The sequence below is a fragment of the Vidua macroura genome, chromosome 3 (assembly GCF_024509145.1).
Source record: "Vidua macroura isolate BioBank_ID:100142 chromosome 3, ASM2450914v1, whole genome shotgun sequence".
NCBI classification, from domain to species: domain Eukaryota; kingdom Metazoa; phylum Chordata; class Aves; order Passeriformes; family Viduidae; genus Vidua; species Vidua macroura.
This window is the reverse complement of record NC_071573.1, coordinates 25,174,832-25,191,885: the sequence shown is the minus strand read 5'-3', so window position 1 is coordinate 25,191,885 and position 17,054 is coordinate 25,174,832. Positions and strand designations below refer to the sequence as shown.

At 39.3% G+C, this 17,054-nt stretch overlaps 1 long non-coding RNA gene across 1 annotated transcript; it reads left to right on the top strand.

Moving 5' to 3' along the window:
* The first annotated feature begins 645 nt into the window (after positions 1-645).
* On the top strand, positions 646-4,090 carry LOC128805445 (uncharacterized). Its single transcript, XR_008436444.1, has 3 exons — positions 646-697; positions 2,940-3,038; positions 4,024-4,090. It is a non-coding gene; the product is annotated as an uncharacterized LOC128805445 (long non-coding RNA).
* Positions 4,091-17,054: the final 12,964 nt, after the last annotated feature.

Genomic DNA, 17,054 nt, shown 5'->3' with positions numbered 1-17,054 from the left:
GGCTTCTGAAAAACACAAGAGGTGACTTTGCTTCTCACCAGACTACTGATTCAAAGCCACTGCTTTTTGCTTTTTACTGGGGTAAAAGTCTGTTCTCTGTAACATGTCAATTATTTTACTCTTTAAAGACTAATATAACCGCAGACCTGCCATACTGAAAAGAGTTTATACCACTGCTAACTGTTAATTCCTACAAGAGGGTATATGGACTTGGAAAAGGTACAGTGGAACAGCATTTCTGAGAAGGGAAGTTTAAGGCAGAACAGCTTTCAGCAGTTCTTCCACACGTGCTTGGCAAACATCCTGAACAGGAATGCTGTTTGTCTAAATTAAGACAGTGAGATATAGAGCAGATACTAGAAGGACTTATCTACTTTACATTATTTCAATCATAATATATGTATTTTTAATACTGTCATAATATTTAAGCTGTTATTTCAAATTTGGTGTGCTTAGTCACTTTTCAAGTAATAATGTGAATACTTACGGCTACTTTTGAGACTCATGTGTCCTCTGAAAGGTCGCATCAAGGAGTATGTAGGCACCATTGTTATCTGGGACCCTTGGCAAGGAAGGAAAATGTATTGGTTATGTATTAATGAAAACATTAAGAATTATGATTATCTTTCTGCAGATCCTTATGGGAATTACTGACAAATTGTCTCCTGGCCAGAATGCCACATTGCAACTGATACAGGTATGGAAAGGCTGGAACTTTAGAATTTACTTTCCCTGCCAGATTTCTTCTGTTTGGTTTAATCCCTCTCAGTTAATAGGACCCTTTAGACCAGATCCTTTGAGAGAAAATTCTCTATTAGCAGGGCAATTTTCTACAGGCCACAAAAATGAGCCATGGCATTGTGCAAAGGTCACATATTTTGCAATCTGAAAGATCATCTCTGCTAAATATCTTCAAGGCAGAAGAAGGAGTAGTTCAGTCTGTTACTGTGCTGCATGTGGGGGAAAAAAGCATAGCATTGAAGATTTTCTACAGATACTCCACAAAATAGTATAGGCTTACATCACAGAAGCCAGACCTAGAAAAGACAGACCCAACACAGCAAAGAAAGCAAACAAGTACCCACTCATTTTGAATTAAGGGCAGGTTGCAAGAAGACAAATTCTACATACGCAGAACTCTACCTATTTTATGAAGAAATGTTGCACTGCTGACAGATGTATTTATGTCCGACAAGTAACAGGGTAAATTTTACAGCTAACAGGTAAAATTTAACAGCTGAAAGGGCTAAGTCTCAATTTCCAAAGCCACATAAGTTCACAGGAGTCAGACTGACACAGGCTCATAGGAAATCCAAAAGATTTCAGTCCCTACCTGTCCAGTGGTATGGTTTTCAACCCAATCATGTTTCTAATTCCCCACTAAAATCAAGGAAAAGCTGGTACCTTAATTTGCAAGTCTGATCATGGAGACTAAACTTCAGTCCTCATTTTTAACTTACTTTCATCTTAGTGAAACTGTTTGTTGATATGCAAAAGATCCAGCAATAATTTTAACTCTAATATAGACTGTCTTCAGTTTAAAGATGATTTTGATTCATCTTAAACCTACTCCTCATTAATGTGAAGCAAGCCAGTAGCACTGCAATGTGCATACATAATCTTCTCCACCAGATAAATCTTATCACTTTAAACCCACACATAAAATTCCATGCTTCTTAAGCAGATAAGTCAACTGGCATACAGGAACCTGGTGCTCAGTAGCTTTATACTCCAAACGGTTGTCTGGCAGCAGAAGTTGCTTAATTGTGAACTTGGATTTGCCTGATTTGATTTGACAGTTGTAAAGGAAATATCTCCTTAGAGATGATCCTGAATGTCAAAGGACACACCAAGTGTCATCAGAACTGGAAAAATCAATAAAATTCTTTCTTTGGTTTCAAGGCAATGTCATAATTTGGGGGCGGAACCAGGGTATCTGTCCCTTAAACAATGAAACCTTTTATTTTGTCCTCATATACATATTTCAGAATAACTTTTGGTTTCAAAGGCATTGCTGCAAGTTCACTAACCATATGTTTACACCTTTAAGCAAAATCTAAGGGCAGAGACTTTAGTCAGGTTTTAGACCTTTATTTGATGACACCTGAAAAAGAGGCAGTTTCTTTCAGAGAGTGCACTTTCAACTGGTTCTGAAATGCAGGCCTCACACTGGGAGCTTAGTTTTTAACAAAATCACCTGTCTGGAATGGCCTTCTTAAAGATAAAAGGATGCAGGTAACAGAGAGCATTAGGCAGTGTTCTGAGAAAACAAAGGCTGGAAAGATTATGAGCAGTGCTTTTTATTTTTTTTTCCTATCAGATTCTCTGCCACCTTAGACATAAAATAAAAATATTATTAAATAAATGAGAGCAGAGTAAACTTTATTACTTTTCCTCTGTGCTCATATTTCTAATTGTCATGGGTCCCTAAGTTAATAAAATCATCAAAAGGTCAGGTGGTTTTTTTTTTTGGTTTTTTTTTTTTTTTTGTTTTTTTTTTTTGTCTTTTGAAAACATCCTTCTGTAGTCACAACAGGATATGGGCAAAGGAAGTTACTGCTCTCAAATCCAAGGTAACACATCAAAATATTTGGGGTTTTTTAAATGCTATTTATTTAGTTGTATTCCTTAAGTATTTTTAGTAATGTTTTGGAAAATAGTGGAACTTAATCATAGCTTCATATATATTGGCTAAAGATTTAAAAACAAATTAGTCTAGCTACATCTCATATATTACTAATAATAATTTTGATGCTTTATTTTGAAATATAAATTATCTCTGGCATAATCTTTGCTTCTTTTGGCTATCTTTTTAATGTCTAACATCTTTGAAAAGCATGAAAGATAGAAGGATATTATATTGAAAAGAGGTCTTATCCATGTGCAACTTTAGGACAAAGTAATTCTTTATCTTCTTGTGTCCAATCCTACCACTTCAGCTCAACAATGACTCTAGGATTATCTGAAGCAGAAAAACATCAGTGGGAAACTGCTCTGAGTGAGAACAGATAAAATGGAAGGAGCATGTATCAAAAATTGTAAGTCTTTGGCAAAAGTATATTTTTTTAAATAAAAGCATGCTACATGTAACCCATGATTCAGGCACTAAACAGTTGTTGTGATGGAACAAAGTCCCAGTAATGGCAGACCTTTAATTAACCAGTCCCTTACAGGAGCATTTTCAGCAGTTGACTCATACCAGAATGTTACTGCTGTTGTTTGAACTCTGGTGACTTCCTGAAGTCTCAATCAGATCCCTGTCCCAGGCTCTGTACAAACAGTCAGGCACTCATTAACAGACCCAAGAAGTTTATAACTGAAGTTTGCAAACAAGATAAATAGCAGTTAGGGGGAAGAAAAAATATTGTCTCTGTTGTGGGGGCTGAAAAAGCTGGCTTTGTTCATTGTAACGACATGAAAAGATTTAATGGCAAAGAAATGCAACTTGATTTTCTGAGTATCAGACCTATGAAAAAACCTCAGGACATCTATTTTAACTTTGTTGAAATATGCAGAATTTTCATTCTAATGAGAAGAAACTGCATAGATTTTGTAGCTGCAGCCATGTTTGACTTAGGGAGCCCTATAATCTCCAAGGAATGGTGTCTTTCCCAATAGAAAGCCATGGATAAAGGAAATTGTTTTGGCAAGAAGTATTTTGAAAACTGATCAAATGATAATTCAGGTTCTGAAGATTTCTTGGGATGATCAACACCACACATGGAGGCAGAGCGTAGGTAAGGTGATGCCACTGGCGACATTCTCCAGTTAACTGCAAGATCAGACATTGAATGATGAACACCCTTTTCCAGAGCAAAATGTCTGATAGTGTAACAAGGGAACTGTCTGGTAGAGTTTCTGAATGTGAAAGGTTCAGTCTCTTAACAACAGTTATTTGTCAATGTTCCTTACAAGCCAAAGTCCTGTGATCTTTATACACAGACTTTGTAAAACCATGCCTTAGCACTGTCTTTAAAATAGTTCAGTACTGATTCATATGCTTTTATTTCTGCCTTTTCTTAGAATGAAAACAAGTAGTCTACAGCATTTGAAAAGATGGTGTTAATTTTTGTGAAGTTTTTAATTTGAGCCATAGCAGACTGAGAGAGAGCAAAGCTTCTGCCTCACCTCTGCTTAAAATCAGGTACTGCAACAGAAAATGTTGTGTTTTGGGATTTCAGAATGGAGGACATTCTAAATTTCAGAATGGAGGAATTTTTTAATCCATCATGATTTATGACCACTTCTGTTAAATCTGTGTAAGACACAGTAGGGAATCCATACCACACACTCAACACTTACTTACCCAACTATAAATTAAGCCCTGATCTTTGCACTTAGTAGGTGAGGGAACAATACCCAGATATAGCAGGGGCTCATTTCTATTTAATGATTTGTTTTGTTGTCAACACAGTGTCTTCAATTTCTTTGTGTTCTCTGCATTTCTGTAACACCTTAATCTGTCTCCCTACAGAAACACTGCAGCAGCAACTTTCATTTGTGCCAAACTGCTTTAATTTTACTGGATTATAATAAATCAGTGCAGTTGGTTAGCATTATACTTTGGTATTTTACATCCAAGAGGAGACACAGACTGTAAATTACATATGAGAAAAATCAGGTCTTTTTTATAGCAGACAGACAGATGCTAAAATGCTTTGCCTATTGGTTTGTATCATACCTAAGCAATTATACCTATTGAATATAAACCACAGCACACCTAAAAAGGTGATAGTAAATGTGCTGAATGGAAGTTAGAAGAAAAAGAGATGCCTTTTTTCACATTTTAAATAATTACAATGCATGGATAAGAAATAACCTTGCTATTGGTATTCACAGACAACATAAGACCAACTCTTTCTGAATATTTAAAATTATCTACAATGAAATAGATTCAAACATACAGCTAAGCATTTGCTGCTGTGAGAGGATCATTCTCCAAAAACAAGGAATTTGATTCTAAAGCTTTGTACTTGTCTCCAGTAAGATGCTAAGCAGCATCAGCTCCCAGATTTGAGGGCTCTGTGTGTTGAAAAATTTGGCTCTCAGTACAAAAGTTAATGATAAGTGCAGTTTTTAACATCAGTCTAATATTCTGTACTATTATTCTCTATTGACAAAAATCCTCTTTCACATAGTCATAGTTTAGAATTCATCTCCACATACTACAGTAGGCTAGAAATTTGGGCATATATGAGGCCATTTCCCCTGATGAGAATGTGGAAAGTTTAGAATAGTTCTGAAACAGAAACAGATTTTGTCATAACTATTAAGAATGGCATTCAAGCTTGAAATGGGGATTTTCTATTGATAGAGCAAGTTAGGGTAAAAAGGAGTGGACCTTTATCCACAGGAATGCAGAGCTAGAATGTCTAAGATATGCATTTGGCATTCAGACCTGACTAACAGACATGCATTATTTTTCAGCATCCTAAAATCCACATTAATTTCCTAGTGGACTGGAATTACTCTTCTGTGTCCACGTCTCAATACCTGCAGAAGCCTGGATCCCTTGTCAGCCATCAGCTATGGAAGTAGCATTTGCAAACTTAATCCAGAACATTAAAACAAACCCAGCTTGACTATTTTTCATGCAGAACTTTAAAGCTGATCCAAAGATTTCCAGAAAAATAGGATTTTTTTGTGGCATTGTTTATTGGTTTGTCAAAACAGAAATATTTTTCAGAGAAAGAACAGGGTTTCTCTAAATTCATAACTAAGGTCTGCAAGGAACCCTGCCAGCTGCAAGAGAGCAGAGGCTCCCAGGATTCAGTCACACCATATGATCTCCCCTCTGTTGGGTCTGCAGCCAGTCCAACACTTCCTGTTTCCAGACCCACCAGCTTTGTGGAAGTAGCAGGAACATCCTCTCTTGTGAACCCCAGAACTACATTTGGCCTTCTTGCTGAGCAGCATAAACCTGAGACCTTTGAGAACTCAGTTTATGCCAAATCTCTGAGTCTTGAAGCCCTGAGAAACCATCCCGTGGTCTTCTCGGGACTCACTCTGGTACAAATTGCTAAAAAATGTGAAAATTTGAAATCTCTGGAACCTGGGAATCGAGACAGACCCTCCAGATTCAACCAATTAAAAAAGAAAAAAGAATGTAAAGGCACAAGCAGAGGGGTTCTAATATTTATTCTAATAAGGCACCATTTCTTTTTCTTAGTTTTGGAACAGTCCTGTCACTCAACTGCCTCTACTAAAGCCTATCATACTTGTATGGGATAAACACGATATTTGTATTTTGTGGTATTTATTTATCCGATAACATAAACCACATGATTAACTGTAAGAGCTGGAGGTAAATTAAGCAACTGTTACAGTTACATAAGTGATACCTTAGCAAGCCCCTGTGAAGATGTGGATGAACCCAAACCCCGGCCATCCTCCCACTGATCATGAGATCCAATTTTAGCAGTGTGCCTGTCAGCTGCAAGGCCCCTCTACAGAGCAAAGACACTCCTTTTCAAATGCCTTTGCTGTCACTGGGTGGTATCCACCTAGCTACAGAGAAAACATGGAGAAGCAATGAGAGACAGATGAAAGCAAGAAAGATCAAGGCAGTCCTTCATGAAATTTCTTTGATGTGTAAGGGAGGTGCTACAGTTTGGGTGTCTATACAGGCAGAAAAATAAGAACAGGTGACAAATAATAAGAAAACCATAAAAGCATGTGGAAAAATTATTAGTCTGCTCTTTATTTTCTATCTCTTGCCATTAGCAAAAGAGAACATGGCATAACTAGTGATGTATATTAGGAGGATGTCTTCCTTTTATGTCTTGCTCAGACATTTTCACCCCTACATGTCATTTCTGCATACAGATCAATTATTTCTTTTCATCCAGGACAGATACATCATTTCCTAGTAACACTTTCAAGATTCTGAAATAAATAGAAAGAGCACCTTAATTGTATCAGTCCTTTTATCTCAATTAAACATCTGTGGGCTGCTCAAGTACTGATTAGCCTATGCTCTTGCCCTGCAGGATAAAGAATGACTCCTATTGGGCTTCTCATGGGCCAGAGCTCATCTGCAAATTGTTATCATTTACACAGCATCCAAATGAAAGAACTTGACAGCAAGGAGCCTATTCATTAATATATAAACTGTAGTTGATGAAGCACAAATTACATGATTGCTCAAGAAAGTAACTGAGCTACCTCTCAAGCACACAGCCATGCTGTGGAAGCTCATGGATTTTAGTGCAACACAGTCAAGTAGTTATTTTAATAAAGGCAGGAACACTTTTTTGGGTTTCTAAAATAAGCACACTGTAAGTGAAACACTTCACATTTATCAACAAGAAAAATGGCCCCTTCCTGGGCAGGTAAAATCAAGATATAAATAAATTTGTGCTGTCTCTGTTGATGGATATGAGCTTGCAGCTGGCACTTTGCTTCAGTGATTTTAGATTCCTTTGAAAATTCATCACATCTGCCCCCATCTCCCCCGTTTCTTCCAAAAATCTGTTTTTCTTCTTAGGAGAGAGAACATTGACTTTAGAACACTGACTGCAATACAGTCTCTCCCTTCTATCAATGCCCAAGACTCACCTTGGACATGGTCTAGACCTTGGAGTATCCCTTTCTCTACTGCCTGGGAGGTCTGTGGCAGCACCCAGCCAAGGATGTACACCCATCAGCATGCTCTGCTCTCCCCCAGAGCAAGCAAATATTTTCTCTCAATTCCCTGTGAAGAAGGTCAAATGCTGTGGCAATGGAAATTTCCTTGAGCTTCAAAATGCTATGAAGGGTTCTGCTGTAGTGACTGCATCAATGTACTACCTGTCAGATTTTAGGAATATGTTTATAATTAGTGCCTAACTTAGAGAATCAAAGACTATGATGTGTACTTTTTCCCTTTCCAATCTGTTTTGTCTAGTTAAACCAGAGGTTTAAACTTTCTCAGTGCAATAGTTGTCCTGCACTCTGTGCAGACCTGCCTCACAAAATGAGTCTTGATCTGCCATGTTTAAGCACTACCCCAGCACAGCCAGCAAGTCATGAGAAACAATTTAAGTTCAAATAAGCACTGAAACATGAGATGGGTGTTGTTGGAGAACCCTGAGGTTTATGTGTCCACCACATTGGTCAGCCAAAGATTGAAAGCTATTTTTCCCCAAAAGGCTGAGAAAGGAAAAAGGGAAAGTATTGTGTTCTTGTCGTGTTCTTAGACTTTCCCAGACACCTACTTATGGCCAGTACTGGAGACATACCTGACCAAATGAACTTCTAGTCAGATGCAGGGCTACACTGGAAAAGCGTTTTGCCACTTTACAGCCTTCCTATAAATGATATTATTTACAATGTAAGTTATAAATGAGAAAAAACTATTCAGACTCAGTTTCTTCTGTCATTATATCTTGGCTGATAACATGTCTCCATTGTTTTAAGCAATATAAAGCCACAGGATGCATCAGGGCCACTGACCTACAAACAGAGCAAACCCCAAATCTACTAGTCTTGTATGTTTTATTTACTATTTGATCTCCTCCTACCTATAAAGGCTGAAACTGGAAATAATGCCTAGTAGGAAAAAAAAACCTACCACAGATCAGAGCAAATTCACTGTTAATTAACAGGTCTTCACACAACTTATTCCATTAATTTTATCCTAATGCTGACATGCCAAGGTATGGCAGGACATGTGTGAACTACACTAATTTAGAATTAAGAATGTACCTTAAAAAAGAAATTAAATCAAAAGATTGAAAAGGAGCACAGAAAGAAATATTTAAATAGAGCAGCTGGTAATTGCTGTCTCTTCTCCCTTGAGTTTTAGATTTTTTTCCATTACTTGACTGAATTTCCTCTGCTCATGCACATGCTTTGACTTTTTCTACATGACATGACATTGGAATGTTACTGCCTGACAAAGCAAGAAATTTTGAAGCCAACTTCTGTTCCATACAGTGACAAATTGCTGAATTTTCCCTCTTTTTGTCGGGTATAAAGTATTGTAAGATAAAACCAGTGCTCAGAACAATTGCTGAAACTACAATATTGCATGAATGAAATATATGAATAAGTCTATAATTTATTTTGTTAGGATTTCAACAAGAAAATAATTTCATCCCTTTAAATAGTCATGCTGTTTAGTATTATAGTATTATAGTATTATTTCTATTTTCCGTTTTTCAACCTCCAGAACTGTAAACCACCACTGATGTGCCATGTGGTAGGTCAAAGGTGACCATCTTGAACATAAGATCTTCACAAGGAACTGCAGTTCCCATTTGAAACCTGCTGGCTCACAGCAGTAAGCTACAAGTTTCCACAGTTCACAGAGGTAATATGGCCCCTTCCTGCAGCAGCTGCACCAGATAGAAATAACAGACTGATGGCTGAAGAGGAGAAAGAAAGAACTGGGAACTTCTTATTTTCTTTATGTCATGTCAGGGGCCTGCTGTGCACTTGGCAGGGTGGCCAGGAAGCTCAGTCCAGCACCTTTGGCATTGGTGAGGCATAAGCAGTGTCAGGTGTCACAAAGCAAAGTCACCATCAGCCACAAGTGTGGCCACAGCAATGACACAGGAGGATGAAGCACTGGAAATTCCAGCAAACTGGAAATTTCTTCAGCATATGCAAAAAGCTCCTGGTGGCCAAAAGCCAATAAAACAGCTCTGCTCCATCTAGTCATAAAGCCTCTAGCACAAGGACAGCAGGAACAGTGATGCTTCTATTCCTAAATGCCAAGGAAAAAAAAAAACCCATGTGAGGCTGTATGAAGCACAATTCAGGGGATAACTACAGAGCTAGTACAAGGCACTGAGGTAGGAGCACTGTCTGTTCAAGAAGCTGAGCTTCTGTGACATATGTCAAAATATTGTTCCTTTGTATCAGAACTGTAGTCCATCTAGTTCAGCATCCTACCACCAGGATGCTGCTTTTGAAGTACCTGAAAAAAACGCTTCAGCAAGTGAATGCATAACCTAATCTGTTGTTGTCCTCATACTACATCTTCTAACACCCAGAAGTTACCTGCTGAATAAAGGAAGAGATTAATTATTCTTCCCAGTAAGTCTATTAGAATTTGCTATGGAGTAGTTGATACATCAGTTTGTGTCATCTTTAAACACAATTAAAAGGATAAGAAACAAGATCTCAGTATTTATCTATACATATTTTTACTAGCAAACACTTCAGCAGCTGCCTTGAAAGAGTTTCAATTCCTCTGAAGTGGCAAGTAGTATTAACTCAGCATTTTAAAATTTTCCAAATACTCCTGTGAACTGTATACTGTGACACTTCAACTAATGAGGCCAAATTAACAACTTTAAAGTTTTAAATTAAAGAACTAAAGACAGCTACTGATGTCTAAATGTGCTGAGATAAAATTAAACCTGTGATTTACAAGCAAATTATCTAAAGATGCACTGTCACAAAGTTAATATGGAATTAGAGGACATGGGAAAATATGTTATCATCTATTAATGATAAACTCAGCAAAGGCTGAGACCAGCAAAATTTTGGGAGAATTATACGTGGTAAAAGTTATCAAAAGTTTATGAGATCTTGGCTTATCAACTATTGCAGGATGAAAAGGATGATATTTTTATGTGTCTTTCCTGAATGACAAACATAAAAGTTTTCAGTAGGAATTCACTTCCCATGAAGAATGGGGCCAAACTATTGTAAATAATTTAAAAAGTTAAGAGTTTCTCATTATCCTAATGGATCAGGCTGCCAGCACCAGACAGATCTTGAAGTCTCTATTTACCTAGCTGTACCTGGAATGTCTTTAAGACCGGAATGTCTTAAAAAAGATCTTTGGACTCTGCATTTTTTGGCAACTACAGCTCTTCGTGTATGAATGAACTTGTTTCTATAACTTCATAATAATTTCATTTATTTAGATTGGAACTTCTTTATATTGTTGCAATTTTTAAATATTTTTCATTCTATGCTAGTCTAAAAGTATCAGGACACCTTTTTGCATATTTTTATTTCTTTGTAATTAATTAAAAAAAAACAGTAGAGAGAAAAAATACCCCATAAAACCTGTTTCCCATTTTTATCCTGTACAACTGGCCCAAAAAAGCACTTAAAAATATATGTAATGATTGTAAATGGGGTAGTGCATTTTACCTGCAATTTTTAATCACAATTGTAAATTTGGTTCGTACTCCAGCTCCCATTAAAGTCCACTATGATGTTGACATTGGCCTCAACAATTTGATCCTCTAGAAGCTTACTAGTGTTTCCAAGCAGAAGGTATGAAGAAATACGGGCAGGTATGTGCATGTTTGTGAAAGCAACAGAGGGGCGACACCTCTATCTTGTATTCCAAAACTGTGTACTCAAGTAGTTTCTTCAAATAACATGAGGGCTTGGCTGTAGGGGCTTTGTTGACTGCTAAAGACTTAACAAAATGAACTCTTCAAAATGTGCGGCTGTATTGGACCTTTGCAACTAAATTTATTTTCTGAAAAAAGGCACTTTCTTCTAGCAGTTAATGGGAAAAAAGAAGTATCTGATTACAATGAATCCCTATGAAGGAGGTCTGAGTATCTTCAGATGCATGAGCATTTGCAAGGTGGTACTGACTAACTCCTACAGCAGAACACTGGCTAGCTTCATCATGGAGACTCAGCTCTTCTTCTCAGTAAATGACCTACAGTGGTGTGGGAAAATTCTTCTGATTCTTATCTTCTCAAGTGGTGCAAGGCACTGGTTAGATCAGAAAGCAAGCAGAGCATTCAGTAGGAGAGAACAACATTGTTTAAAACTACAGCACTATGAAGCTAACAGGCTTTACTGACATGGGATTTTTATTTCTTTTTATTTTTATTTTCCCTGTGCAAGCAAGAGCATTCCTGTTACAAGGTGAAATTAGTTAACAGAGCAAGATCATACAGCATAGTAGGGGAGCCCTGCTGTTCCTTGCAGAAAGAACGTCAGAAGTGAAAGGAGGAGGTATTAAGTGCAATTCCCTGCTGCTCGCTCTCTTAAGGCACCGGCAGCTCTCCACTGGAGGCCTGCTAGCTGCAATCAAAGTTTGCCCTAAGAGACCTTCACCACAAAGCCATAAGCACCAGCAATACACCAGACTAGAAAGCTCTTACGAAATTTTAGCACAGTCCTGGAAGCCTTACGTGAAGGAGAATCCTCAGTTCTGCTTTTTCCAAGCGAGACTACAGGATTTCACAGGATCACAGGCACTGGAGGTAGCAAGGGACCTCTGGAGGTTATTTGGTCCAACCCCCTTCTCAAGCAGGGCCACTCAGAGCTGGATGCCCAGAGCCGTGTCCGGGTGGCTTTTGAATGTCTCCTAGGAGGACGGACAGCTCACCGGGCAACCTGTGTCTGTGCTCTGTCAGCCTCACGGGGGTCGGGGATTCCCGGTGTTCATTCAGGGAGTGCCTGCTGTGTCCCCGTGGTGCCCATGGCACCTGGTGTCACCTGGCTCCCCTTGGAAGGGCCCTGCTCTTGGCTCCGCGTCCTTAGCTGCCCGGGGAGCCGCGGTACCTCGCATGACGAGAGAGGCAGGGGAGGAGGGAAGGAGGGAGGTCCGTCGAGGTGCCGCGGTCCCGGCCCCGCACAGCGGCACCCGCGGATCCGCCCGTGCCCGCGGCCGCCCGGGGAGGAGCGCCGTGCTTTGCCCCGGCCGTGCCCGCCCCCAGCTCGCTGCCCCGCGGCCATCCACGCCCTCCCTCCCATCCATCCATCCATCCATCCATCCATCCATCCATCCATCCATCCATCCATCCATCCATCCATCCATCCATCCATCCATCCATCCATCCATCCATCCATCCATCCATCCATCCATCCATCCTCCCTGCCCTCGGAGCCCTTCCCGAGGGCGCTCTCCTCCCGCAGCAGCAGCGGCACTCCGCGTTGGCGGGGGCACTCCGGAGCCGCTCCAGGCGCTGCTATTTATAGCTCAGCCGCGCTATTTTTAGAGGCGAGCGCGGGTCTGGCTCTGCAGCCGAAGCTGGCGAAGCGTGTGCGGCTGGGAGCGGCGCGGCCCCGCGGCGCTCGCATACAGGCGGCCAGGAGAGACACATGGGAGGGTCCGCTTGGCACATTTAAACATTTAGCAGGCTCCAGCACAGGCTTCAGCCTCTGGGGAGGCCCAGAGGGGCACCTGCACCGAAGTCTGAGGTGTAGCAAAGCCAAGGTGACCAGAAGCGCAATATTGGTGGTCAGCAGGCCCTGTAAGTGCTGTGCCTCAGTGCTTTTCTGAACTGGGCGTCTCTTTGAAGGTGGCACAAAAAAACTAGGCTTGAAAGCAGGAATGCTCCCCACACCTGATGTTCAGAGTGGTGTTAATGATATAAAGAACTATTGATTGAGAGGAACACTTGATGCATAAGTATCAGTCATAAAAGTGCTTAGCTATCGATATTCAGTCTTTGGAACTATCTTAGAAACAGGCCTTATTGTGGGAGTTCATTAGCTGTTTTGAGAGCGTTCACTCACCCTGAAGTGTATGCCCTCTCTTTCCTTGGTACGTTAAATTCACATTAAACTTAAAGGGAGCCACGTGTGTGTAATGAACCAGCGTATAGCCCAGGGCATGCACTCTCTATCATCGGCCTCCATTATCGGCATTAAGTGACCAGAGGATAAATTAGACCTCATGTGAGCACTACCCTGGTATTTCCTGCAGTTTTTAAAAACTGTGTTTATTCAGAACTCTGCGTCCACTCCCTGTCAGACCATGCAGCTCCTCAAGAAGCTGTTGAGAAGCTGTGTAGCAGCGCAGAGCTGGAACTGAAGAAACCTCAGTGGAAGAATACAGGTCATATGATCAGGCAAAAACTTTATACCAAAGGAAAGCATAGGCTCATTTAAATTTGAAGCAAATTCTTCACGGAGTTGTTAGCAAGGATAAAATCAAGCATTTTCAGAGCCCAGATAGTGTTTTAGCACTTCAAGTGAAAGAGTATTTTAATTAACAGGCAGTTATAGTACACTCTTATTTATTGTGCCTGAGCCAGTGGGTTTCACCCACTTTAGAATAAGAGATGAGGAAAGGCACTCTGCATGGAACATACTGATCATTGATGCTCCTTGTGTATACCTAAAGAGGTTTAAACATCAATACCATGCTCCAGAAAAGAGTATAAGTTGTAGTACATAAGTTGTTGCAGTGCCTTGCTATTTTTTATATAGAGAGTGACGTGCTGTTCCAGAGTCATCCTAGAAGTCCCCTCTCTGAAAGCCTTCTTCAGCTGAAGTTACATACAGGGCAAGAATGGATCTAAAATGAAGCAGTAATTGTACAGCAGTTATTTAACAATAGTTGTACAGTAAACTTCCAGCTTCAAAGAATTCTTCAATGTTTTCAGTCACCTCAAAAAATATGCCCATGTGGCAAGTGGAAGACAGACTTTCTACCTAGAAGTCTCCAGATTAATTAGATAAGGCAACTAAACGTTTTTGTATGCTAACTTCTTGTCTTCTAGCAGATCACTACAAGTGACAAACGTTCTGAAGAGCAAGCTATGTTTTAAATTTCACCTAGGCAGTTAATTTGCATAGAAATAACTGAGTAGTCCTTTAATTATCCCATAGTTCTGTTGAATATAGACAAGAGCTATAGCTCATACTCTCTCAGTTATGTTGGTGTAGCAAGAATAACAAGTAGCTAGAAAAAAAGCATTTTTGTTATTGAAGTCAGGACACGCATGTCTGAATTCACACAGGGAACAGATGTCGTAAGTAAGAAGATACCGTTTATCCACACTCGCTGTTTGGGGTTGAATCAAGAGAAAGTTGCGTAGATCACATGCCTGCAGTGAAGAAAAGTTTCTCTTAATGTGCTGTTTTACAACCAAGACAAGGCTTAAAGCACCTGCTTTTCTCACACCAGTCATTGTTTTGATTAAAGAGGAGAAATACCAAAACAAACATCTTATGTAGAAGATACAGAGCTGTTTTGAAGAGCTTCCTTTACAAGCACTCCTCTTGAGACCCTGTCTCTCTCATAGAGTGGATCTCTAGTCTGAGCTACCTTTCTCTGTGAACAGGTAGGTTTGTGTGCTTTTATTGCCTTTTCATGTAGGACAGGTCTGTGGCTTGTATTTAATTAGCATACCTTATGCTGGCACTCTTGAAAATGAAAAAAAAAAGCTTAGTTGAAAGCAAACTATTAAAGAAATTCAGAATGCTGGGGAATAAGTAAGAGAGAAAGATCATCAAACAGCAAATTGCTCTTTATCCTCATAAAGAGAAAATAAGCTGTCTGCAGTTTTTCCTTTTCTTTAATTAGACTTAGCAGCTTCTCTTCATGCTGACCATGATAGAGTTTTGCTCACAGCCTTACTTTTGTTAAACTCAGTCACAAGATTTTTTTGAAGACATGATTTTGCAAGAGTAAGGCAATCTGAGTCTTACTTTACACTACTTATATAACTCCTGATTTGATATGTTTCTGGACAATATTTGTCTCATACCTAAAGAAAGAAATACAACTCTTTCAAAGTGATTTGATCAAGTTATACGCAGTGTTTGTGTTTGAAAACATTTAAGATTAAGCAACTTTTTTTATTTTAATTCACAAGTGGGAATAAGAAGCTTTGAACTTTAAACTTGATTATTGTGACATGCCAGTTATGTTGTTATTTTCAGTTTTTCTGATACAATTTGGTCAGAAGACAACATAAAATGAAGTAAAAATGAAGTAAAAATAAATATTGGTCTGGTTCTGTAATCTTTTATTTGAATGAGTAATAGAACTGAGACTGGAGGGACTGCTATTTCTACAGGTAGAAGAACAGTGATGGGAACACTTTGTTTCTTAAAGATTTAATTCATTAATAAAGTACGAGAAGGATGTATAAAAATTCAGTGTTGCTGGACTTTTCAAGAGGCACAGCAACTAAACAAACAGTTGAATGATGTAGCAGCAGCAGGAGACCTGCTAACGCAAATACTTAGTGGTGTGACTCATAGAAAACAAGCTGAAAGAAAAACATTGACCAGCTTGCCCTTTCTCCCTCTGTCCTTCCCTCCCTCCTTCCCTCCTATCTGCTTCCCTCTCCCCCCATCCTCTATCTCAAAAGCACAAGCAGATCAACACCACAGAATTTTTCCCTACTTGCAGGTGGTATATTGAAAAGCATTGGTAAGGAAGGCAAAAGTGTGATGTGATTCCATTTTAAACTGTAAACCAATCTATGTTAGTCTCCATCTTGCTGAATCCCCAAAAGAGGTCTAAAGAGCTTTTCTATCTGTCTTACTACATTGGTTAGTCACCATCTCAGTATATAGGGCTAATCCAAACAAGGAGAACAATCCTGGAGTGAAAAAAGCCATCAAGTCTAAGACTTCAAATGTAGTGGTGCTGCAAAAACTCCTTAGAGGCTTTAGAGCCTAATTTTCAGAACCATAACTATCAGACATAACTGTATAATCCCAACCTTCAGCAATCTTATTCCATCTGGTATTTTCATATGAATTAATGTTATCCTTTGGTTCTCTGCTTTCTTTCTCTCTCTGTTTCTTTCAGTGGATACTGTTAAAAACTGGGTGTACTGGGATGTGTTTGGAGTTTTCTCTGCAGTTGTCTGTGGCTTTATTATTCCAGGAAGCTGCAGTCACATGAGTTTAACCAACATACCTCTCACATTGTGAAGTGGTCACATTAGCAAAGGGTCACGTTTGAGTCAATGTGAGATTCAAATTATTAGAATTGAAAAGGTATTTATTGATTGTAGTTGCCATATACAATTATCACTCAGGGAGGAGATCATTCTCTTAAGGGGCTCCCTAAAGCACAGGTCTTACTTCTTTAGAGAAATTACCAACTGTCAATACTTACATTACCCTGTGAACATCAGTGGAGATTGTGCATATTGCAACTCTAAGCATGCCATAATGACTGCAGAATTAAGATGCGGCTGAGATTATTCCAGCATCTTCTTTTTTTTATATGGAATGTAAAAAAACCTGCATTCTCACTCATCACCAAACTAAACTGACGGGTACTTAGAAATGTACTCACATCTGCTCATTTTTCTCCATTCTACATCTTAATGGCACAGTTATAAGTTACTCTTGGTTTTGCTGAAATTTAAAAAGTAAAATCTATCCTTACCATT